General features: G+C 39.1%; 1 long non-coding RNA gene across 2 annotated transcripts; it reads left to right on the top strand.

The window, feature by feature from the left end:
• The first annotated feature begins 6,851 nt into the window (after positions 1-6,851).
• On the top strand, positions 6,852-11,750 carry LOC140002349 (uncharacterized). 2 transcript variants are annotated; one of them, XR_011808729.1, is made up of 3 exons: positions 6,852-6,977; positions 9,851-10,046; positions 10,576-11,750. It is a non-coding gene; the product is annotated as an uncharacterized lncRNA (long non-coding RNA). The 2 variants fall into 2 exon arrangements; XR_011808728.1 differs by having other exon boundaries at positions 9,851-10,064.
• The last annotated feature ends 13,277 nt before the right edge of the window (positions 11,751-25,027 follow it).

The raw sequence follows: 25,027 nt of genomic DNA, 5'->3' as shown, positions 1-25,027 counted from the left end.
GGACAGAAATGAGAAAAATAGGCTAGTCACAATACAGACCACAAAGATGCAATTGATAAATATTTCTGATCTGTGTTAGAAGTGTTTGAGAACATATTTGAAGGTATTTAATATTCTTTTTGGTTACTGCTGAAATTGAAAACATCTACTATTAAAACCAATTATTCTAAAAAGCAATCTGCAATAACCTGAGTGCAAGAGTTTTTAAATAGCCAGCCAAGGAATTATCTTTAATAAGCTTTGGTCTGTAAGTAAGTTTCAGAAGATAGACAGAATACTAATGTTGGATCAATACTGAAAAATGATATAGAGGAGGTTTGGGTAATTTTAGGCCTAAGTAATAGCTTAATAGCCTATATAAGTTAAATAATAAAGTGGCTGATGCATGACTCAATTAGTAAAGAACTATAAGTTAAGAAATGAATAATAGCAATCAACACTGGTCTCTGGGAAGCAGTTCCTATTAAGGTCTGATGATTGCAATGAGACATAACAGATTCCTAATGACATTTGAATTTCCAGTTTGACATGGAAACTCAAAGATAAAACTTAGTATGATAGTGGCAAGATTTAAAATAAGATAACTATCAGGTTTCCCTTTGCAGAGAAGACTGCTACTGTGTGAGACTGGTTGTCAGGGTGGTTTCTAGAGATGGCTGTAGGGTAGCCAGCTCAAGCAACATTCAACAAATCCTGTGATTCTACTTCTGAAATGTTTGAGGAGCAAATGGAGCTCATACTCTAAGCAACTCTAAGCTCATACTATCTAAGCAATTTTGAAAAAATGGATCAAATGCATATCTAACTTGCCCTGGAGAAATTAACACTCCTGTCCTAATCAATATCCGATAGGTAACCTCAGTTCTGTTAGTATTAAAAAATATCCCATTATTATTAGAAAAAAAAAATCGGTGTGAGCCAAAATAGATGGATGGAGACTTCCTCCTTGGAGGTAGATTTTCTTTGATAGATTCACCAAACTAATATTGGAACTTTCGTCTTTATTTGCTGTATAACCATCAGGTTAGTTATTTAAACGTTTTAATGTTTTTCTGGTTGCAACAATTCTCTCAGAATATAATTTCAATATACAGCATATATGCTTCTCTCAGGTACATTTTTAGATTCTCTTTAGAGATGTTCTCTTCAATTATATCATTTTTACTAGACAATCTGATCAAATATGAAAATAATTCTAATATACAAAATAAGAAAAATAAGCTGGCCATGGCTTTTGCCTATGGGCCCAGTGATGTTGCTTAATCAGTATTAGAGTATGAAAAAGTAGCAAAAAGTTTCCAGCTCTAAAACATGAAGCAAAGACCCAATAAAATATTTCCTGAAATATTTATGTGCAGAAATGAGTTTCTCTTGTATTTCAAAAGCTGAACCTTGATATATACACACACACACACATGTATGTATATAACAGTTTATCTACAGTGAGAAAATAATATGAAAAACTGAGGGAGGCAAAAGAAGTTAGGAGAGCTGAAAAAAGAAAATATGTAATCATGAATGAACTGGTTTGGTAGAAAACTTAGAAAGATCATGCCACGTAATACAAAGGCAATACAAATACAAATACTCAGTTTGGACTTTTCTAAACTTGACAAATATTTGACCAGGAAAATCAACTGAAAGAAGGGTGTTATTAATTTGAAAGACTTTAAATATATCTCCTAGCTGTCCTCATCAAACCTTTGGAGGAACAAAACTAGTTAGAAATTTTGCTCCAATATTATGCAATGAATCAAAATATAGTCCTTCTATTCCGTCTTTTGAGTGCCATTAAAAATGACTTGAAAGCTATCTACCCCTTGTTGCTTCTTTGGTTAAATGCATCAGTTCTATCATTAAGTGTCACTTCTGTACACTTTTCAAGCTGAGGACTAGGTTTATGCAATTAGGTCACCTATACACTTGAATTTCAGCCAGCCTGCAGAAAGCTGCTGACTTGTTTCTCAGAGACCTTTAGGAGACAGCCTGAATAGAGGAGAATATCATTAAAATAGTATATTGCAGGTAGTGCAACTAGACCAAAAATTAATTTTTAAAACCACCAGAGCCATTCAGTGGTTTGTTTTCTTCAGAAGAAATCTAAATCATGGAAATAGAGATCATGATATACCACAAATATAGGACTGAAAGGTTTTACATCCACAACTGGGGATTCATGTCCTGGGTGCCCATGGCTTGCTCTCTTGGCTGTCTTGCATCATGTCCATCTGTTTGGACAGCAGGACTGGATTACTGGCCTCCCATGCCTTCCCATATTCAACATCTGCTGACACTATTAAGCCAAGACAGCATATTTCAGCAGTGAGGAAAAGAAAATATGGCATTAGTTAGTTCTGGCATAAGATTTTCTGATAAATGGAAACACAGTGGGATGGATATGAGAAAACTAGTTTTTAAATAATTCTGCTTTCTGGAAGAATTAACTGCATGCAGTGCTGAGCTCTAGAGACTGTCTGATGATAGTGAATGAAAGATGAGTTCTGAGGTTTCCAATTGCTCGGTGGGGCAGCCAACACTGGAATTGTTTGGACTGGATTTGTCCATCAAATGATATTAATTGCCTAACTAGGGGACTGATCTGAGGTTTATATGAGTGAAAGAAGCAGTCTTATCCTCTTTTAGGATATAGGCTGGGAGTATCATGGGTTTCCAGTAATTTGTGCCTGTAAAAAAAAATAAAGGGGCAAAACCCCCCACATTGCCTTGTTTAACCTAAAAGGCAACATCACTTAATGATTTCCACCACAGATAAAATGAAGAAAATTTGGAAAGAAAATATTTGTAAGTCACCAAAATATGTTGGGTAATTTCAATATTAAATTTTGTGGATTTCTCTTTAATTTTTCTTTAATCTTTTTTTTTTTTTTTTTGGGCGGTGGGGGAGACATGTTCTCCTATTTGTGTTTCCTTTTTACAACCTGCTTAAACTTCAGCCTAATTTATGAGTAAACCTGTTTCCTTCCAAGACAGTGTTTATTATTGAGAAGAAAATAATTTTTCATTTTTCTTTTGGAAATGTATGTGATAGGCAAAGGACTCTGCTGGTAAGACTGAAACTTGTCCACTAAACTGCTTTACAGTCATGCTGTAGGCTGGTCAGAGGCAGCTGCCATAGCTCTGTACAGATCACCTAAACTAAGCAGGATCTTAACAGCCCTTTGCCAAAGAACCTCAGGAATTAAGTGAAATAATCAAACAACAAATACATTCAGATATGGTTTCTAGACAGGAGAGAAAATGGTTTATGGACCGTGACAGGTGTTGGTTTAGGGGTATGTGTAGCTTAAATGGTTAAATTATCTTTAAATTAAGGTTTTCAGAGCTGTCTCACAGTTTCTCAGAAGTGAATGCTTTCTACTGCCTATGCTTGGAGGAGCCCTGCTGTGCTCACTTGCTGTGAAGGAGAAACGTTGCCAGAGTACATCCACTTTCTCATCACTTTTTAATTTGGCCCTTTAGCCCAAATCTGTAAGCCAAAGTCTGAGTTCTAGACTTCCTAAATCAACAAATGAACATTGCCAGCTTTCAAAAGACAAATATCTGACACCCTAAGGTCCACTTTTTAATGCCAGTTAAGAAGAGGATGGACCCTGTGCTCCCAGGGGTGTCAGTGAAGATCTCTTTAGGAAGCCTCCAAAGGGGTTAAAGGTGGGGAAAACAAACAAACAAACAAACAAACAAAGAATAAAAAAAAAAAAAAAAAAAGAACAAAGAGAGAGCAAACAGCATCAAGAACACCTGCCTGGGTATGTGTATGTACACAGCTTAACTTACTCTTGATGTCAACATAGTGCCTTGACATGGCATTATTGCCACTTACATTTTGGGTCCAGAATTTGAGCTCTGGCTCCCTGGGAACAATGCTCCCATAATGAAAACTAAGAGTTCTGGCACAATCCTGCGCAGATGTAAAATAATCCAAGAGCAGCCGTGCTCCTTCAGTATTCCTAGGAAAGAGACATGACTGTTTATCATCTGATAACAGGTAGCAAATTAGGGAAATTGCTCTCAATATTATCCTTATCCATGCTTACTCTTCTAGAGCCTGTGGCCAGGTGGAGGCTGCAAGTGTTTTGGAGAACTTGCCCTTGTACCAAGTGAATTCATGGTATACAGTGAAGTTATAAGTTGTACTTTTTATTTATTTATTTTTAAAATATTTTACATATATTTGACCTCATTTACTTTAGAAAGACCATCAGAAAGATTTTTTAGCAATTTATTATGGAGATAAAAGTGGGAGAGAAAACTAGCCAGCACTGCAGTATCACTTGGATGTAACAACACAGTTTAAGAAGTCATAAGAAGGTTTGTCTTGTCACCCCTTCTGTAACCTAGGCATGGTTTCCCCTACTCAGCAATAGTTTTCAGCTGATCCCTGTGTAAATTAGGCTGGGGAGATGAATGAGCTAAAAGATTAACCTAGAAAACAAACAAACAATAGAACTAATCCAAGTCAACCAAAAATAATTATTTTCCTCTAGTTGTGCAGATTGACATCAGCAGCAGATTACCATCAGTGCCAGGACAAGGGAGATCACCTACTCCAAGGGAACGCCATTGTTGATTTGGACTGGCTCATGCTAGCGTGCTATTGCCATCTTTAGGCTGGAAACAACTAAAATCCTTGACCTACCAAGAAAGAACTTGAGCTGATTTGGTCAGTGACCTGTCTAGACAGATAGCGGCTGTTAGAAGAAAACAAACCCAAAAGTGTTGTGGCAAGTTCCAGGCTTAGAATTTCCTAGTTACTCACTCCTTCCTCCTTGGAGCCTCTGAGAAAGACATGGCAGCATTTTAACAGATTTTCTACCAACAGAATGACAGCCATGACTGTCATTTTCTTCTGAGATACCATGAGCTCTAGTCCTCTATTAGGGAAAACTTGTAACTGAAGCAAATTTTGATTTGTTTTTAATAGTTTAGAAACCTTGTTTTAGTTTCCAGTTTACACTTATTCATGACTGATTTAGGCTCATCTTTCTCTTCCAGCATCATTATCCTTAAGCTTAAACAACTTTCTCCCTTACCTGTTCTTTACTTCATAAACAGGGAATACTTTACCACTCACAGCCAGTTTTGTAAGGCTAAACTAACCCTGCTGATTTTTTTTTTTGTTTGTTTCTTTGCCTACATGTAGTGCTTATTTCAGTTCATCTTTCTTCAGCATCAGTGGCTAGGATTACATATAGTATAGCAAATGAAATTTTACCAGTGCCTTATACAAGGCATTAATAACTCCCTGTCTCTATGGAACATGCTTTGCTTGATATATTTTAGATTTTCAATTGCCTTTTTCATGTCTGCATCACACTGATAGCTTATAGTCATTGCGTGATTGACTGATACACCTACCTCTTTCTCATTCATTGTTGCTTACAGCCAGGAAGCCTGTAGTTTATAGCAAAGAAACCATTTGTTTCTCTTCCCTATGTGCATGAACATGACCTTTTTAATATTACTCTCATTTTCAAGGTCATGCAGTTCTTCTGTACATTAGTCCACTTCTTCACTGTGTTGATTATAATTTCCATCTTGTGTCATTTACAAAATCTGTTTTCACATTTGCAAATATGTTCTCTTGTATTGTCTTTTCATGCAAAAAACTTTTTTTTTTTTCCTGTAAATAATTTTTAAGCAAGCAAGTTCTATGTTTCTGAGTGAAGAAATACCTGGAAGAACTGAGCTATTCTGAAATATCAAAATTGGGCATGACTTCTTATGTTCTAGATTTGCTTAGAAAGACATGATCCCACAGTTCTGCTATGTAGATATTAAAAAATCATTTTTCAAATTTTTGCAATTCATCACAAAGAGCGCCATGGAGAGATATGGAAAAGATGACTTCAACAGATGCCTATTGTTAATTAGAGCTTTATGCTTATAATAAAGAATCTTATCACTTTTAAGATTATTTAAATCTCTGTTGTGAATTACAACATCAGACTGTCAAAGACAATCAGCCTGAACTATTTCCATTCTCACTGATGGGGAAAAAAACAACAAAAAAACCCCACACCTTTAAATCAAATTAACATATCTAATTATTTCAAATGAGAATTAGGTACTAGTTAATTCCAAGCTAGATAATTGATTATTTTACTTACTTGACTAGAGTTTGTAGGGAATAACCCTGTAATGCCACCGTTAGTAATTCATGTAGCTCTGTGTTGTATTTTATCTCTTTAGTACTTTTTGATAATATTGTTTTAAGCTATGTGATAAAATATTTTCCTATAATTTACATTAAAATATATAGTGAAAAAAAATAATAAATGAGACTCTTGCTGAGACTCTTGCTGCATACACACTGGCAAGTTTCTAAGAAATATAAGTTATTTTAGATCACTTATGTGGAGGACAAAGTCTTCAGTAGGCATCCCTAACTGTCCTCAGAAAGTACTCTAGCTGGGTGAGATATCATGTATTTTCTTTCTTTTTTTTTTTTTTTTTTTTTTTAATTCATTCCTGAGGTTGCTTAAACTGAGGTCTTTTTCCCCCAGTAGAAAAAAAGTTTTTTACCAAATGCACTGCTGCACCCCAACAGAGCAGTAACTGAGTGTCCAGCAGATGTGCTTCAGCTATGGAAAGAGCACTGAAAGAGGTGATGAGACTGCTCCAGCTTCCTGCATCTGGAGCTTGTTCACCACTACACCACCATACTGCACTGCTCTTGCAGACCTTTCAGGAAATTGGGCCTAAGTCAGCTGTGTCAAATCCTTCATCATCTGTCACCCAGTCCTCATCATGATTGAATGCTCCCAGGCTGGGCTTGCTCATTTGTCTCCATTAAGTGTGTATAATAATTGGGTTTGCCCCTTCCTGTGAGGGTAGATGTTCTATATGCTGTTGGATTTGAGTGGAAACTTTGCTTCTTGTGAGTGGGAATTGTTAATGATAAATGAGCTGGAGAAGAGATGTTTGATGAAGATGGGAAGAGGTATAATTTATCTGAGGTAGGAATAAGATTCTCCTGAGGTAATGAGAGGGAACAAGCTATAGGGGTAAAAATGAACCTGTTATCCCCCTTACAGGAAAGGGGAATAGGCTGTGCAGGCTGACAGTGCTGTGCTGGGAAAAGGTGTGCACAGAAACTTGCCTTTCTTCTCCCATTTCTTACATAATAGAAATGCTCCACATAAGGACCAATTCCTCTAAAAATGATTTTATTTTGTGCCCTAATAACTGGTACTGAACCCTTTGAATCAAGGTCATTACTCCTTTTGCACAGACAGTTATGTGTTTTCAGCAATTGCTATTACAGGAGTGAAATATTGGAGCTAATTCTTAAAACTATTATACTCTTTTCCTTAATGCAAATAGCTTGTTTAGCTGCTAGGCTAACACTTTTTTTTTTTTTTAATTAAAAAAAAAATCTAAGTGAGAGAGTAAGATCATGAAAAAATACAACAATAAAAATAACGGTTAGGAAGAAGGTACCACATTACTTGAAATGTAAGTAGCTATCAAAAAAAATCCCAAACAATAAATATGACAATTATGTCAAAACACTTTCTTAATCTGGAGACAGCACCTTCTGCTCCAGAACTTCTTCCATAGTTACACTGATTCTGTTTAACTTGCTATTATGATTTTAATAATAACCTCTTCTCTCATAGAGGTAATTATACACAATAAAGTGAGCAAACGCAACAGCATACTTCTGTACTTTGTGGGTGAAATCCCCATGCTTCTAAAACAAGTTAATGTTGAAACCTCATGTGCAAAAATGTCAGATTCTCAGGGTAACAATTTTGATGGGCATGAAGCTGTGTTATAAAACTGGCAGCAGTATTGTGGTCATTGTGGCTTTGTCAGTGTCTACAGTATAAGTGACAAGACACATACTTTGTCAAGGGTTATAGAATATTTACCATTAGGAGAAAAATACTTGGGTTCTGGTATCACAGGGTGTATTCTCTAGTCAATGAAGTCCTGTTCCTTTCTCTTTTTGGTCTCTGTTGGGTGCAAGTCCTGTTTTTCTTTTGTATCTTATCCTGGTCTTTACTCTTCAGTTTTCTTGTCTCAGTCTTTTTCTCCAGTCACTATTTCCCACAACATGGGAAGTCTGTCTGAAAACTGGACTTCTTTCCTACTCTTACTTCATACTCCAAAAAGGCAGTCACTATTGAAGCTATCAGAATTTCTTGATCTTTCTAGACTCACTGTTCATCTTTTTCTAGGCTTACTAAATATATGGAAAACCAAAGCAGACCATTTAGTTGTCTCTTGTGACTGAAACTTTGCATGAATCTCATTCTTGTCACTGACTGTTGTCAATAAAATTTCAAGCTTGATTAACGATTGCTTGTTTCACAAGGGATAACAGCCGAACTCCATTGCTCTGATGTGAAAGAAGGCACTGTCTGCAAAGCATAGTTTGGTCATGTAGAAATGCAAAACATTTTTGGCATGCCCACATGGATGAGATTTGGATGACATTTAAAAGTCTCCACTGCTGAGATTAATTGGCCAATATTCCTGGAAGGTCATCATTGGCAACTCACATTTCAGTCCAGCATGCTCACATGAGATAAGGCGGAGTAACCCATATTGCAGCATGCAAATATGCCTTTCAATTCCACCTTGAATTAGCTGGTTTTGCATAGTGCAATGAACTTTGCAAGAAGGGCCTGAGCTCTTGTGTATGTTTAATAGTGTTCTAACAACTGTCAGTTGCTAAATTTCCAGAGGGCACACCCCTTCACTTCAGGAGCACTCTCTCTGTTTCTCAGGCTTGTAATCATCATTCTGAGCGCTGTACTCCAAACCAAAGCACTTTGCTGTCTCACTCTGACATCAAATGAGAGCGATTGCTCTCCTGCTGAAGTGAAAGCATTGCTAAGCAGCACCAGGGCAGCAGTTACAAAAGTAAAGGTAGAGATTTCTGTGCTGGTGCTGTGAGAAAGTGGCAATGGGTCCTTAAGGAACCAGGCTCAACCCTGTGCAGGTGAGGCAGATGTTTGTCATTCTGTATTTGTTGAAAGCTTCCCGGAAGATTTACATTTTATCTAGTTATGCACTCAGTCCTTTTCTGACCTGAGTTGCCCTGAGTTTGCATTTCCTTAACTTCTGGCACCTGTAAGTGAGGTGGTGGGGACTTGGCTGTGTTTCTGGTGGGGATGTCTGTTGTGGCAGTGGGATAGACATCTGGCAGGCTGGCCGAGAGGCTGTCAAAAGAGCTGAGGACCAGCTAATGTCTTGTACCTGGCCAACCCTAACTAAAGTTTTAAAGGAAATGAACTGAAAAAACAAACAAACAAAAAACCACACACACAAAAAAACAACACTATAGAAAAGAACTAATAAGTATATGACTGCTTTAAGGTCATACAAATTTTCAGCTGACATGCAAACTCAGTGGAGTGCAGATGAGCCATACAAGGTGTGATGACATAGGCAAACATTCCTCCCTGTCTGGCCAGCAAAGATTCATCAGGGTCTTCATTAGGGTGGGAAGTCTGGAAAATGCATAGACTCCTTGTTCCTCCAGTCTCCTAGCTGTCTCACTCCTAGCTGTCTGTTTTGTTTATCAGACAGCAAGTAATGGCTTTTCACTCCAAGGTTGCATTCATTTTTCTTGTACGGTCTCTTTGTATGTGGAAAAAGATGCTCTATGCTCTTCATGCCTCAAATGTGACAAAGTGATGGAGGTTTACAACAGGGATTTTAGCAGAAGGTTAGAAAATAGGCTAAAAAAAGTAATGTAAATAATTTCTGCAGACTGTCAGATTATGAATATTCATTTTATTTTATTTTATTTTATTTTATTTTATTTTATTTTATTTTATTTTATTTTATTTTATTTTATTTTATTTTATTTTTTTAGGGGTGTTTGGATATATATCTGCCTGAACCTGAAGCCAGAACGCTATCCAGCCTCAGATGCAGCTCAGAATTTAGGTGATGCTTTTCAGCTCATGACACACAGCTCTGTTGAGCCTGGCAGCCTCAGGTGAAGGTGCTTCACCACATACCAGAGGGGATTTAGCTTGGTCTCATAAATCCAGCTGGAGAAGGATCTGGTATGTCTGGTAATGCAGGTCTGTCTCTGTTCTGACATTGATAACTGTTATATCCCTGTCTAATCCCAAGAGTTGTATACTCCCCCCACCTCCCACCTCCAAAATCTTTCTTAATTCCATTTCTTTATGTTTTTTCCCCTCCCAGTTTGGGGCGAGGGGAGGGGAGTGAAGGAGGAGATGACAAACCTAGCTGTTCTGTATATAAATGGGAATCAGTTATATCCTGGTATTTAAAAATAGCATACAATGGTGAGACCAGATTTGAAATCTGTAATTTTCCTGGATGTGTAAGCAAATAAACATATCCATGGTGTATAGCTTTTATTATGAAGCTGACATTTCAGCCATCAAAAAGTAATAAAGTGTTGTGAATATAATAAAGTGTTACATCATTTATATACTCCATTTAAATACATGTTACTATACTTATTAGCATTTAGGCCTAAATGCTTGAACAAAACAAGATACAGTGGTTTTCAACCCTCAAGGTGTGTTTTTTTTTTTTGTTTTGTTTTGTTTTGTTTCTAAGTGGATTATGAACAGCAGAAAATTAACTGCATGCAGGAGGTGTAGAGTTTGAGAAAAGAGCACAGCATTCACAGGAAGGTTATCTTCATAGCAGCTCTTTCACTATGAAGGTCAGAGGAAGAAGACTGCTTGTTCAGGCTAATCAGGAAATGTTCTAATCATCAAGAAGAATATGTGAAACATAAAGTGCACAGCATACTTCATGTGATAGCAAACTGCAGCATATGGATTGCATTTAATCAGAAGCAGGATTCATCTGCTAGACTCAATGCCTGATGGCCATAATAGATGCATCTTAATTTATGTATGGAAAGGGCAAATAAGAGTTGAATTTCTTCTCCAAAAAGAGAAAAACAGTGCTGCCTCATATTAAGTGTTGACACTTGTATAATGTAGACCTCTTAGAGACAATTTCCTACAGTGATGCTTCTCAGTGAAGTGCTCTGAAATCTAAGTAGCTTTTTGAGGGAGACAATGCTCTACAAAAACTTATGTCAGAAGAGGTGATTAATGTGCTAAACAGAATTACAAGTTGGGTGTAGATGACAGAAGAAAACTGAAGAAGAATTTCACACAACAGTTTAGCCCAGCCCACTATTTGAAGCAGAATATGTATGGGCAAAGGTCTCATTTCAGCCAAGGACTTATTGCATAATACTGGGAAAGTCTCTGGATGCCGACTGGGAAACCTAAATATCCTCAGCTTTCTACATGTATATGGTAAATGAAGAGTGTATGACACTGCCAAAGGGCAGTACATCTTGGCTATCTCCATAGATGTTCTATGGGGCTATGGATGTTGGATTTAAAACACTGCTGTTCTTAACATGCAACAGGATGGGGGAATCTCTGATGGGCTGATCTCCGTCAGTTTGTTGTCTACCAATGCATTTTTATTCTCTGGCTCATTTCTTTAACTCATCAGCTCTCTCATGTTAAAGCTTTTACATTGTGCCTCTTCCACTGGTAAAGCAATAGGATGGTGAAATGTATGGAAGCTGCAGGCACTACATTAATGTAAATAACTGTACACTCTAAATAAACACTTAAATACTAGCTAAAAGACAAAAATCCTAGCTTTTTGCTTGTCACAGGCATATTTTTGCCACCATCTGTTGAGCATCATATTATCTGGAAATATAATGATTCTGTTCAGTGCAACCTTGTCAGTTAAACTGAAATAAAGAAGCAAAAACTCTTGCAACTCTAAGCAGCTTTTTCTATCAATTAGTTAACTCTCAGCAGTGGGCAAATCATATCTGCTAAGGAGATATTAATAGCAGCGATCAAAGAGAGAGATCACAAATGTCAAAATTTCCAGCTGAAGACATAATTACCCTAAAAAGCTTTTTATGTAACTTTTTGCTGCATCTGCTGGAATTTATGAATCACAAAAGAGAAACGAATCATCTCAAGAAAAAAGTGAAAATGCATAGGTCTTCTTAAATTTCATGCAAACGGAAAATTTGTTATGGTTGGCTTAAATATAGATTTTACTTTTTATTAAGTAGTTTCTAAAACTGGTGGAACTAAAGTAAAAGGCCACATTTGCAGTTTTCAGGGGAAAGAGAGAATCTGAGAAAGAAGTGGTGAACAACTATTGGCTTGCCTACAAGTTGCCATGGAAATTAGATCACCTTCCTTCAAAATGGATGGTGTTGAATTCAATATTTATACAATATCTTTGATATTACAAGTAATAAACTCAAGATCAGAAGAGACCTTTACATCACCTTATCTGGACACTGAGATTCTCCTAATAAACACCTTATTCCATTATTAACTCATGTTCTTTTTCTGAAGTATATCCTCCAGAAAATCATCTTTTCTGAAGGCAGAATGTGAATTTATTATTACAAAAGCTTGCCTAATATCTCATATGAATTTGGGACTGGCTTCAGTTTAACTAATGGCTCTTGTTTTGTTCTCCTAGACTAAATATCCTCCAGTACTCAACAAAGTTTTCTGTACTTCCTTATACTTCTTATAGCCAAGGAACCTGCCAAACTTCTCTTTCATAAACCATATATTTTGCAGCAAGGAGTTTATTTAGCTTTTCTATTATTTCTATGGATTTATTGTGACATTGAAGAAAAGTAGGTTATCTGTAGGCATTAAGAAGATAGTCTTTTCCCTAACTTTTTTTTTTTTGTGTATACAAAATGGGAAGGAAAAGAACATAATTACCAGTCTTGTCGCATGTTGTTCTGTTTTGCTGCTAAAAAGCAGTTACTGATTATAAAACAAATACTATAAGAAACATTGATGTGGGACTCAGGGTTGTTTCAGGTGTTTATGTTTTCAGAGGGTCTATAATTATGATTTTCCTTTGAAGCAGCTTGTTGAGATCCCTTACTCCAGCTCCGAGCTCACTGTCCAACACCCTGCTCAGTGTTACTGTATTTCTCTTATTTCATCCAGTGTGACTTTTAGAAATGAAGGGGTAGTAACTCTGACAGTCCCCTATATTATTTATAGTCTGCTATATTTGTTTTCTGTAAACACCAGTGATAGCACCCATGGGTTAAACTTCCCCTGCCTCAGCTTATCATGTGTTAAGCTGAGGCAGGGGAAGTTTAGGCTTGACATCAGGAAGAGGTTCTTCACTGAGAGGGTGGTTGCACACTGGAACAGGCTTCCTAGTGAAGTAGTCACTGCACTAAGCCTGTCTGAATTTAAAAAACGATTGGACTGTGTGCTTAGTCACATGGTCTAAATTTTTGGGTAGATCTGTGCACTGCCAGGAGTTGGACTTGATGATCCTTATGGGTCCCTTCCAACTAGGGATATTCTATGATTCTATAGAGGTGCACTGTGGCACAGCCATGGTGTTGTTGATATCTGCGTGACAACTTGAAGTATAAGGATTTGTGGTTGAAAATGAAGCTATATGAAGTGAATAGGTTTGTGTGAAGTGTAACTCAAGTCCCTGTAAAAGGTTCTGTGATCTGGATCACAACTCTGTGTCTGCTCTTGTAGCTTTAGACACTTAGTATTATGGCAAATATTGTTATTAGACCCAACTGTGGAATATATCTAAAGTTAATATATTAAGTGTGTGTATTGCTGGAAGATTTAACCACATTAAAATATTTCACAAATTCAAGAATTTCAGTATTTTTAAGCCAAATGACTGCAGGGTTGTAGTTTTCTTTCTTTTTGGAAAACAAGAACCTTTATAAAAGGTTTGAAGCTAATAACATTTTTTCAGCTTTATAATATGACAAAAATGTGAAGAGAAAATTATCTGTGGTCCGCCTCTCTCTCTCTCTCTCTCTCTCTTTTTTTTTTTTTAATTTCCATCCAAACAAAAGTGCATTGTTCATAGAATTTTCAGTATTGCTTTCAGTTCTGTTGAATTTAATACCATAGCATCATTTTTCCTCATCAGATCATAGAGACCCAACTGGACTGGACTGCAGCCAACATTGCCTTGATTTTTTTTTAATGTGATTTATATGCCTCAAAATCCAATCATACATTTTAACTGAACTGCAATTACCTAAATTAATCAGAAAAACAAATACAAAAAAAAAAAAGAGGAAAAAAAAAAAGAAAACGATCAAGTTAAAAAAAAAAAACACAAAAAACAGAAAAAAAAAGATGGTCTGAAAATTTTATTTACCATTTTCATTCATTCTGTTCAATGGCTGCTTAAATGGCATCTACAAAAGCTCTGCGTTACATAGGTTATGTCCCAGTTCTATCATACATGCCTGCTCTCTACATAACAAGGATAACTGGAAAATTACCAATGGGAATGCTTTGGAAGACTGTCCATCTAGTCATCTCCCTGAGCATGGGGAGATGCTAGCAGTGTCTTTTTTTTTTTTTTTTTTTTTTTTTTTTTTTTGCCAGGAAAGCTGAAGATTCTCCACTGTGCGCTCATATGCTTGACATGTACTTACAGAAATGAAACACTGTCATTGGCATGGAAAAAAAAAAGACCAAATTAATATGTAACTATAATCATTTTTGTCTTGAGAGCTCATATTTACTTTCACACAGCTTTTCTTGCTACCTTAATGGAGAAAGTATGCATATACTTTCTTTTTCAAATACCTTCCAGTGACTACAAAGGGCTACGAGAATATTAGCATACTAGCTAATTAAGATTATTTTGTATTCCTAATATTTAGCTATGTATGAGAGAGCTATACAGGGAATTTGAAGAATCAGGTATTTTAAAGCAGATTAGGCCTTAAGAAAATCAGAAATTAAAAGCTGTAAGTCTTTTTGCAACTACACATGTTTCAGGAGTGTTGTGAAAAGCTGGTGTCCTCAAGAGGTAACGATACTCACGTATCCTCCTGAGGTCGCACTGGCATTTGCTGCCTAACTGAAGAAGTTAAAAGCTGTAACTCTACATCACTTAATGAACAACACTGATGGAGCTCAGAAGGGAATTTGAATTCCAGCTGGATGTAATTATCGTTATTATTATTAGTTTATGTTCACTTGCCTTCTCATGCAGGGATCTTGCTGTTTAGCTTGAAATTTTCTGCAGTCCCATTATAAAACAAATACCAAATCAATCTAAACAGCCATGCACTAATTTGGGGAAGTCTCATCAGCTGGCCTCTTCCTGCCCAGTGGACTTTGTTTTCCCTGTTTTCAAAATATTGAAAACAAAATCTCCACCCCATGAAAGAAATTGTAAATAAGATAGGGGTTTCCATCCCACCATGGCAATAAATCACAGCAAGTTATAGCACCATGCTCAGCTGCTGTGCCTGTAAAGTTACACTGTTTAAATTTGCCTTCACGTTAAAATTCATTGATGTTCAAATAAAGCAAGCCTCCATGAGCACAGAAGCGTGTTAGTGACTGCTATATTCTCCTGTCAATGTAAATAAATGCCATTCTTTCTTCTGCAAATCCAAATTGCTTTCCTTGTTCCAGGTTCTTTGGTGCCCTATATGGACCCATTTTCTGCATTGCAAGTGTGAAAATCTCTAAGCTGGCAGCAGTACGATTGCTTTGTTAATTATATACAATTAATCTTGCTGTCAATCCACCATAAAAAGGTAGATCTCTGCATGCTCTGTAGTGGTATAATTTAAGGGGCTGGAAAGTGCTTACTGTGTTCATAGTGCAGGTACATGTATCATAGATTTTAGCTATATAAACATATATATAGAAGGTTATGTAAAACACACACACATATAAATATTTTCCATTTATCTGGAACTAATGTGACAAAAACTGCAGCTAATCATTCCCCGGAGACTTAAATTTTATTCAGCTTGTTGCTGTACTCCGTGATACCTCAAATACCTCTGGATGCAGTGGCAATTCATTCTTCCATGTGCAGTGCTAGCTGGGACAGCCATCACTCAGTCACCTCATTGCCTAATGAAGCTCATTGCTTGTAACTATGAGCATCCTTGTTACAAATACTTCCCTTTTAATTGCCCTATCATATAAAGGACCTTCTTGGGAAATCCAGGGAGAAAATGGTTCTCTTAATATTTTCAAACAAAGCATAATTAAAATGCTGAGGGTTGCCCTGTCTGAAATTGAAGGAAAGGACTCATAATTCTCATAAACATTTATCAACCAAAAATCCAAAGCAAAAAGAAATCAGCATCATACAAACGTAAGGTTTAAATCTTTAAAAATCTCTGGATTGCATACTCACCTTTATTTCCCCTTTACCTCAAAAACCCAAATCCCAAGCCATTTTGAAGAAGGGATTCATTTTGAAAACTGGGATCAGTGTATTTCTAAAATGTTAAGAATTGTTGAAACTGATTGTAGGCTACATGAATATAACTGATCAATTAACAGGGAGAAGAGATTTTTTTTTCCTTTAAAATTACTATTTTGAAAATAATTATTGAAAAAATAATAATAAATAGCTTCTTTTACAGGCTGGATCTGCTCTGGTACCTGAATTTAGCACCAGTGTACAACTGGAATCCTTCACCCCACATCCTAGCTCCTGCATCATCAGATCATCAGTGTGGGATTACTTTCTTTTCCTTCGTTTTTTTTTTTATTATTATTTTTTTTTTTTTTTAGCACGTATAGATAAGGAAGAAGTTACGGAGCTATGGTGATGGTGGCAACACTGCAGCTGCAGCACAGAAGGGACATGAGGCAGGAGGCAAAGGTGAGCTGGAATGGGAGGTGGGCAAGGAAGAGGTCTCTGTGCTTGGTGCCATGCACAGGGCAGGAGCTGGAGAGATGCTCACAGGGTCACAGGGAGAAAGCTCCTGACTGTGCTCGTATCCTCATCTCAGAGGAAAGAAAAAGACATGTCTTCTTCCCAAAGAGTGCTTGTACATAGGGAAGATGCCTCCTTCCTCGAGGGTGGAGTATTCAGTGAAACAGAGCATGCTCCAGCTGGTGTGCTGTCTTCCCCATAAATACTTCCCGTGTTTAAGCTGCTCTCTGCTGACTGTCATAGCAAATAATTATAACAATTTATAACGTGTTTCTTTAGCCCTTGAGCTGTGACTACTTATTTTCTCATATATCTACAGCAAAATAGAGTATTTATTAAAAAAATGTCTTTTCCTGGCTGTGTGTGCTGTTCACTGCCATCCTCATGGATGAGACTCAAACATCACCATTTTATAGCTCATATCCTAGAGCTGAATGAAGAGGAATCTTCTAATTCCCAGAGAGATGCATTTCCATCATGATGCGGATCTTCTCATGCTACACTTCATCTAGCAGCCAGCACTTAGCAGCACACCCTGGGGACAAGGAAGGAAGAGGTGGGGAAAGCAGATTTCAGATCCTGTGACCTCACCGTGGGGCTGTTTACCACAATTATTACCATCAGAATCCTGTGTGACAACAATTCTCTCTCTCCTCCAAACCAACAATAATAGTATGAGTGCATGGGTGGAGGGAAAAGAAGATAATTTAGAATATCAGTTGAATGCCAATTCTCTTTTACTAATATGGCAAGTGTGGAAGAGCTCCATATGCATGGTGAGTTAAGGTGTAAGTGCTGCATTTCTCATGCTGAAAGTGCTATGTGGTAGCAGTGTTAAAAGGACAGTGACCTATGAGAAAAACCCTTGAGCTGGAAGTACTGTGTTAGGAAATGTAAATGCGTCTTTGGAAAATCTCCAAGGAAAGCTGAAGATACCAAATGTTTGAGCAGCAGGGAGGACGAAGCAGGCCTCCTGAAGCATAGTTAGGAATGAGCACTTTGAGACTGAGCTGCCTGGCTGCTGGAAAAAAGAAGCAGGAAAAGAGGCTTGGGCAGGAATAGGTGCAAGCAGCAATGGGTTGTGTGAGGGTAAGGAGAATTACCCATCATTACTAAAGCAACAGAGCTTACGTTTTCTTCCTTGGCTGCTTCTTTTGTTTTCAGTGATTGTAATCAAGAGCTAAGGTTGAAAATAGCTTGTTTGAATTTTAAAGTGGATGAGAATTTCACTCTGAAACTGACATATCCAAAGAGCATTATGTTCTGAAAAGAACAAATCCAAACAAATAATGTAAACAGACTTTGGGGACATTTAAAATCCAGAGCAAACTACAAAGGCTGAAAAATGCCCTTGCTATGTTGCAAATGACACTTTGGGGCTAGGGTTGTAAATCACTAAGTAAATGGGAAGAACTTCAAGTTATTTATACTTCTCTTACAGAGGACAGGCAAAAGGGAATCAGCTTGTGGTCTAGAGAATAAACTGGTAGAAGGAAAATAAGATACTTGAGTTGATTTTATATAATTGAAGCAAAAGGCTTCTAATGGTGCAAGAGCTTAGTTAAGATTTGGAGCGTACTAGGTCTGGCTGGGATGGTGTTAGCTTTTCTTGAAGCAGCCCATAAAGTGCTGTGCTCTGCACTTGTAGCTAGAACAGCAGTGGTACCACACTGGTTTTGTGTCTATTGCTGAGCGGTGCTGGCACAGCATCAGGACTCCCTCCAAGCCCCCCAAGAGCCAGCAGGCTGGGGGTGGACAAGAGATAGGGTGGGAACATCACCAGGGCAGCTGACCTAAACCAACCAAAAGGATATTCCATACCATGTGGTGTCACACTGAGCAATAAGAGGTGGGAAAGGGGAAGGTGAGGTCTGTCCTCCCAAACAACATGTATTGAGGCCCTCCTTCCCAGGATGCCACTGAACATTCCATGTGGCCTTTGCTTTATTCCCCCCCCTCCCCCCTCTTCATTTTCCCTTTAATAAAATGATCTCTATCTCAACATGTGAGTTTTTTTTCTTTCCAGCATATTTTCTTCTCCCCCTCTTCTTCTAAGGAGAGGGAGTGAGAGAGCAGTTGTGGTGGATTTCAGCTGCACAGCAAGGTAAAACCACCACATGGAGATATATTATTTCATAGAGCAGTTTATTTTTTTATATTGTCATAAAATATTGCCATATATTTTCTATGTCCACACATTCCTCTTATCATTTTGAACTCAAATATTTGAACACACTTCAGATCGTTTCTCAGTTAGAGTTTATTTGCTTTTTGTGCCTGTGTCTTTCCCTGGCTCCTTTCTAAAGCTTCGGACCATGCTCCACAGGCAGTAAAAATCCCGATTTCTTCCTAACACCCACCCATTACTCATCTGAGGAGGTGCTGAACTGTTGAGATGACAACTATATCTGACCACGACCACACAGACTATCTGTGCAGTCAGAAAGGTAATGTACCATGCTCTGAGATTCGATTACCAAGCTAAAAGGGCAAGAACTGATGCCCTTCAAACTTTGTAAAAATAAATAAATAAATAAATAAAAAGAGAGAGAGAGAAGGAGAGAAAACCACAAAAACAAAACAAAACAAAACAAAACAAAAAAAAACCAACAACCTCTCCTTCTAGCTTAACTTTCCAGTAAGACGAAAAATGAGCAAGGAAGCATAAAACTGCCCCCTGCAAAAGAAGCATGTAAAATCAAGTTATCTTTATCTGGAGACTGCAGAGCTGGCTGCTGGCGGTATTTAAACAGGATTGTTTCACAGCTGGGTGCCAGACTCAGAGAGGAGTACTGTTATTTCCTCCTCCTCTTGCCATCCCCAGGTTTTCCTTCTGCTGCCCCAGTTGCTATTGTGCACTTTGAGATCAGCCCATTTATTTATCATGGACTTAAATGACATATCTAACCAGTGTGATCAAACCCGTCATTACTCCTGCTTTCAGATGCCCAGTTTACATTTCAGAGCTGATTTATGAGATTTGCCTACTTCGCTGCCTGAGTGCCCCAAGCAATTTATTCCATAATGTCCTTCTTGTAAAGAAATTATGCCAGAACTGCTGTCAGGTTAGTTCTTCTATGGTGGCACTCCATGCCCTAGTACTTTTCAGTCATTCACCATCTCAAATAGCTCAAAGGCAAACAGGATTTTGATTATAATGTCCAAACTTACTCAGTACAGTTAAACTGAGAGAGGGGGAAAAAAAGTAAGAACACTGGATGTCTTCTGGGCTATTAAATGAATTTCTGCTCTGTAATACTGGTGTGAAAACCACCCAAGTCCAAACAGTTGCTTTGCAAGAGCAGGCTTGGGATTTAAGCAGTGTAAAAATTTAAACTAGGAGATAAGGGAGTTGGAATGCTGCAATCCTTAAAGCACCTTGCAGATGTGCTGTTTAATGCTCTCACTGTTTTGGGGAAACTAAATCAGTAATCATTTCCTATCTGTTTGTTCATCTTAGGTTGTTTTTTTGTTTGTTTGTTTTTGGTTCCTAAAATAAAAGCTAGGATCCAGGGCTGGATTTTATGTTTGTTCTTTACTGTTAATTAGTTTTTTGTTAACTCTTGCTTTGTGATTGCCACTTCAGCATTTAATAGGACTCAAATCTTGAAGAGGCTGACCTTAGTGCAATTCTGTAAGGCAAATGTGAGTTTTATAACTAAATACCAGGTGTTGCAGGTGCTGATTGTTCCTTGTCATAAATGAAGATGTCATTATTAAGACTTTTCCTCCACACTTCTCAGCTATATACAATTTCCCTGAACAGTGAAGTAAAACACCTAACAAACAACTTAATGCAAAGACTGGGAGGCTGGCCCTATCATGGACCTTTTGTTATGACCCTCAGGAAAGCAGCAGGAAACACAACTTCTCTTACTCCAAAAGAATGTGTGGAAGATAGCATAGGCTGCCATTTTCATTCTTACCTACTTGTCTTAGACTATATGACCCAGGAAGAAACTTAGAATAAAAAGAATAGCTGTGGCCTGGCTCATTTAAAAAAGGGATATGTCAAGGAAAAGACCTTGATGATTGGTTTTATTTTTATCTTATTCCATGAAGATTTTTATCTTAGACCTGTGGGTAGTTAGGGTCTGGCGGCCGGAAGATGTCGCGATGTACGGAAAGGTGGAGCCCCTCCCTTGATGGACAGTAGCGTGTGGCCTGTGATGTAAGCAAGCGGAAGTGACGCTATGGGCCTCGGGTATATAAGCCCATGTGACTCGACAATAAACGCCATTTGGCATCCACCACATTGGTGTCTGTGAGCCGATGGACCGAGCGGCCTGGGGTTGGTCGCCGTGCCGTTCCTGAACCAGGTCGCCGCTGCCCCCTGAAGGCAACAAGTGGTGCCGAAACCCGGGAAAACTCCTGATTCGGGTGAACGGCGGCCGGAGCGGCGGGACCAGCCCGGCGGGGAGGAAGCTCCCGGACCAACAAGGAAGATGGAAACCCTTGTGAAGGTCGTATCAAAGTTGTGGAAGCTGTGGGGTGGCTCGGCTGAGGAAGCCAGGGGTGCCGGTGGGGAACCAGAGCCTGGGGAAATCTGGGAGAGACCACGGCCATGTGCGCCCCAGTACGGTGCTGAACTAGAAGACGAAGAATTGGGTGAAGAAGCCTCCGGCGGGAACGGGGATGAAGCGTTAGGTTTTACTAACACGTGGAAATGCGAAAAAGAGAACGGTTGCGGGGACGACCGGGGAGGAGGTAGAAGCGTGAGAGAGGGGCAGAGAGCCGATCGGAACGGCCATCCGAGAAAACGCTCCTGTGGCGCAAACGCCTCGCTGAGAAGGCGGCGGGGCGAGCCACGAGGCAGGGAGCGGCCCCCCCGCAGGGGTGGGGGGCGGGGCCGGAACTCGATGGGAGGGTACCGGAACTCGGAGGTGAGCAGTCAGTCAAGCTCCGACTCCGGGTCAGATACCGATTCACATTCGGAGGAGGAAATGGGGACAGATAGCAAAAATATCCCCATCCGAAATAAAGCTGCACCGCGAGGCAGAGAAATTCCTCCCACAGATTGGAGGAAAATTAAGATTGCGTGCACCATCTTGGCTCTATCGGCCGTGCTAGCGTTCCTGGTCTGGGTGACAGACGGGGGGCAGAGGGTTCACTCACCAACAAACCCTAAGGATGTACAAGCGATTGTTAAAGCCATTGTGGATAAAGGGCTTCATTCTGCAATGGTCTCCACCCTCATAGATGGTGTTGTCAGGGGAGACAACATGCTCCCGTTTGATATCAAACAAACTTGTAGACTGATCTTTGACGGGGGTGGGATGATCATTTTTAAACGAGAATGGGGGGACAACTGTATGAGACAACTGGCCCAAGTAACTGGGACGGATCACACACTGTATGGCTCTAGCCTGCAGCGGCTAATGGGTATGGACCCAACAGTGATCACCCCCCAGGTGCAAGTCCAGGGCCTGAGGGCCCACAAAGGTATGGCAACTCGTACGTCCAGAGAAGCTCCAAACAGCCGACGCCCCAACTTCAGAACAAAACTAATGAAAACTGAGTTTCTGTTCACAGGAATGGATCATCGGGCACCCCCGTAATCTGTATACCCCGGCGACATGAGAAGACAATAAGTCAGCAGGCATCCTGTCTAAGCCTGAGAGTTCCACACTGGCAGAATCCAGACACCAGCGAAGCGGCCTCCGTGGGTGGGGGGCTGCAATGCGTTTGTGTGATCTTATCTTTGGACCTTGTATACTAAATATGCTTGTGTTGTTTGTTAAAAGTTGGTTAGAGAAAGTTAACATTATGTTGGTAGAACACCAACAACTACTTTAAGAGTGTATTTACTCAGGGTTACCAGTTACCTCTTAGTTTTCTCCTGGTTATTGTGCCTTATGTTTTTTTAGTTAAGTTATGATGTCTACGTCTTAAGATTGTTATATGTTAGCTAATTTGGGTGTGCATAGGGAGGGGGGAAATGTGGGTAGTTAGGGTCTGGCGGCCGGAAGATGTCGCGATGTACGGAAAGGTGGAGCCCCTCCCTTGATGGACAGTAGCGTGTGGCCTGTGATGTAAGCAAGCGGAAGTGACGCTATGGGCCTCGGGTATATAAGCCCATGTGACTCGACAATAAATGCCATTTGCCATCCACCACATTGGTGTCTGTGAGCCGATGGACCGAGCGGCCTGGGGTTGGTCGCCGTGCCGTTTCTGAACCAGGTCGCCGCTGCCCCCTGAAGGCAACATAGACCATATGAATTTAATGGGATTGTTAATGGCATAAAATTACCATAAAAGAATATTAGGGTTTCTCTCTTATGAATATATAGAATTAAAAATTATTGCTTAAACAGTAAAGGATGAAAACAAAATCTGTGACTACACAAAATATAGCAAACAAAAAAATCCCATGTAATTAATGCTGGAATTTACAGAACCTTACTCTTGCATATATGTGCTGGTTTTTAGATGCATAATTATTTTCATCCCAGTAATATTTCTGTAACAATACTTTTACAGTATTGTGAGGTTTGCTGTAACATCAGCCCTAAAGAAAATGCAGAGCAATGGGCAGGTGTGAAAAATAGGACACAGAATGTGAAGTGACAGGGAACAGAGCACAAAGTGCAAATGCTTAAGTGCTGGGTTTCTCTCTCCTGACCTGGGAATTTGTGCATAATAATACACATAGCCTGAGAAGCAAGAAATCAAGGGTGGGACTTGAAATCTTCCCCATGACAAACCAATAGTGGTGTCCATCTCCATCCAAGTTCCAGATAACCTTATTTCAGCAAAACTCGTACTGGAATTATGAAATTAGTGTGTTACAGCCCGGAGGCTTTACTGGTGTTATGAATGTCTCAGTCTCCATTCACAGCCAGGGAGATGCTGCTGTGGCCAGGTTTGAATGTGGACCTCTGTGAACAGGTGGGTGGGAATGAAGGTTTACACCTGGGGCACCATGGGTGGGCACAGAGGGCTGTTCTTTTTCAGCTCTGCTCCTTTGGGCTCAATAGGTGTTAGATTTCAGTACACCTGTCAGGAACACAGATCAACTTTTCCAAAATTTCTCCACTGCATGAACCAAAGCACAGTGAGTGGGGACACCTAGGACACCTAGTCTGAATGAAACCACTAGTGCAAGTGCACTCTAGAGGATGGTCCACATGGGTAAAACTGGGTGCATACTTAAGTATATGCAGGACTTTTAAGAGCAGCCTCAGATATGTGTTCCTGAGCTGCAAAGGCAGGATGTAGCATTTAGAATCAACATTTTTACTACTTGTTATTGTGTACGTATTATGTAGCTCTGTCTGCATCAAAAGTTTTCAAAATATCAGCTTGTGGGATTTGTAAACCATATGAGTCATGGAAATGTTGATAACAGGTCTGCACACCTGACTATTGCAAAAGTAAAAAATCACACAGAAAATAAGGGCGAGGAAGGAGCAGGAGGCTGGCAGTGCAGTTACACCACCAACACCAGCTCCTGGAATTGGAGAACCCAGTGCAACTACCTCATCTCTACATTATCAGAGAGCTCCTGAAGTGTTTTAATATGAGCTTCCTTTCACCCCAGACAGGTTGGGAAGACCTGTCTGCATATATATATATAGCATAGCATATGTAGTATATGTATATATATAGCATAGCATATGTAGTATATGTATATATGTAGCATAGCACATATGGATTTTCCAATAGATGTAAGCAAATGGAGGGACAGACACATTTGTAAGGATTTTTAAAACACTGTTGCCACTTTGTTTGAGAAAGATGTCTGCATAAAGAAAACCCTGCACACTGCTTTCTTTCACTGCTGTCATGTTGGTTAGGAGCTTCCATTAGGTTGGGTCTGTGAACTTTTTCAAGGTGGCTACTAGATCACTTTCTCGCAGATTTCAGACTTTTTTTTTTTAAACCTATCTTAGCTATCTTAGGTATCTTTTCTTTTACAACATTTTCTTCCTGCCTTTCAGAGGTTTACATCTGTGGTACCTTTTAAAATTCCCTGGTACCTTTTAAAATTCTCTCTTTTATACCTTTGTCTGTCCATCTTGTCTGCAAGATTACAACTCACTCATCACGCCATCCTCTCCTTCAGACAGATAAGAAAAATACTGATTCTCTATGTGTCTGTCAAGCTCTTCAGCATACTAATTGCTGTTTGTAAAAGAACAGTTATTAAAATGCACAGTCACGGCAGAAAAATAGCTGTAATGACCCAAGATAAAAGTAGTCCCTCTGCCTTCCCTGCTGCCCCATGATCAGATGGTTACTGGCCTGAATTTCAGATGCAGAGGATGGTGTCTTACTCAAAACC

This window comes from Anas platyrhynchos, chromosome 4 (genome assembly GCF_047663525.1).
Source record: "Anas platyrhynchos isolate ZD024472 breed Pekin duck chromosome 4, IASCAAS_PekinDuck_T2T, whole genome shotgun sequence".
Taxonomy (NCBI): domain Eukaryota; kingdom Metazoa; phylum Chordata; class Aves; order Anseriformes; family Anatidae; genus Anas; species Anas platyrhynchos.
The sequence above is the reverse complement of the archived record's forward strand: the minus strand, read 5'-3'. Positions and strand labels throughout refer to the sequence as shown.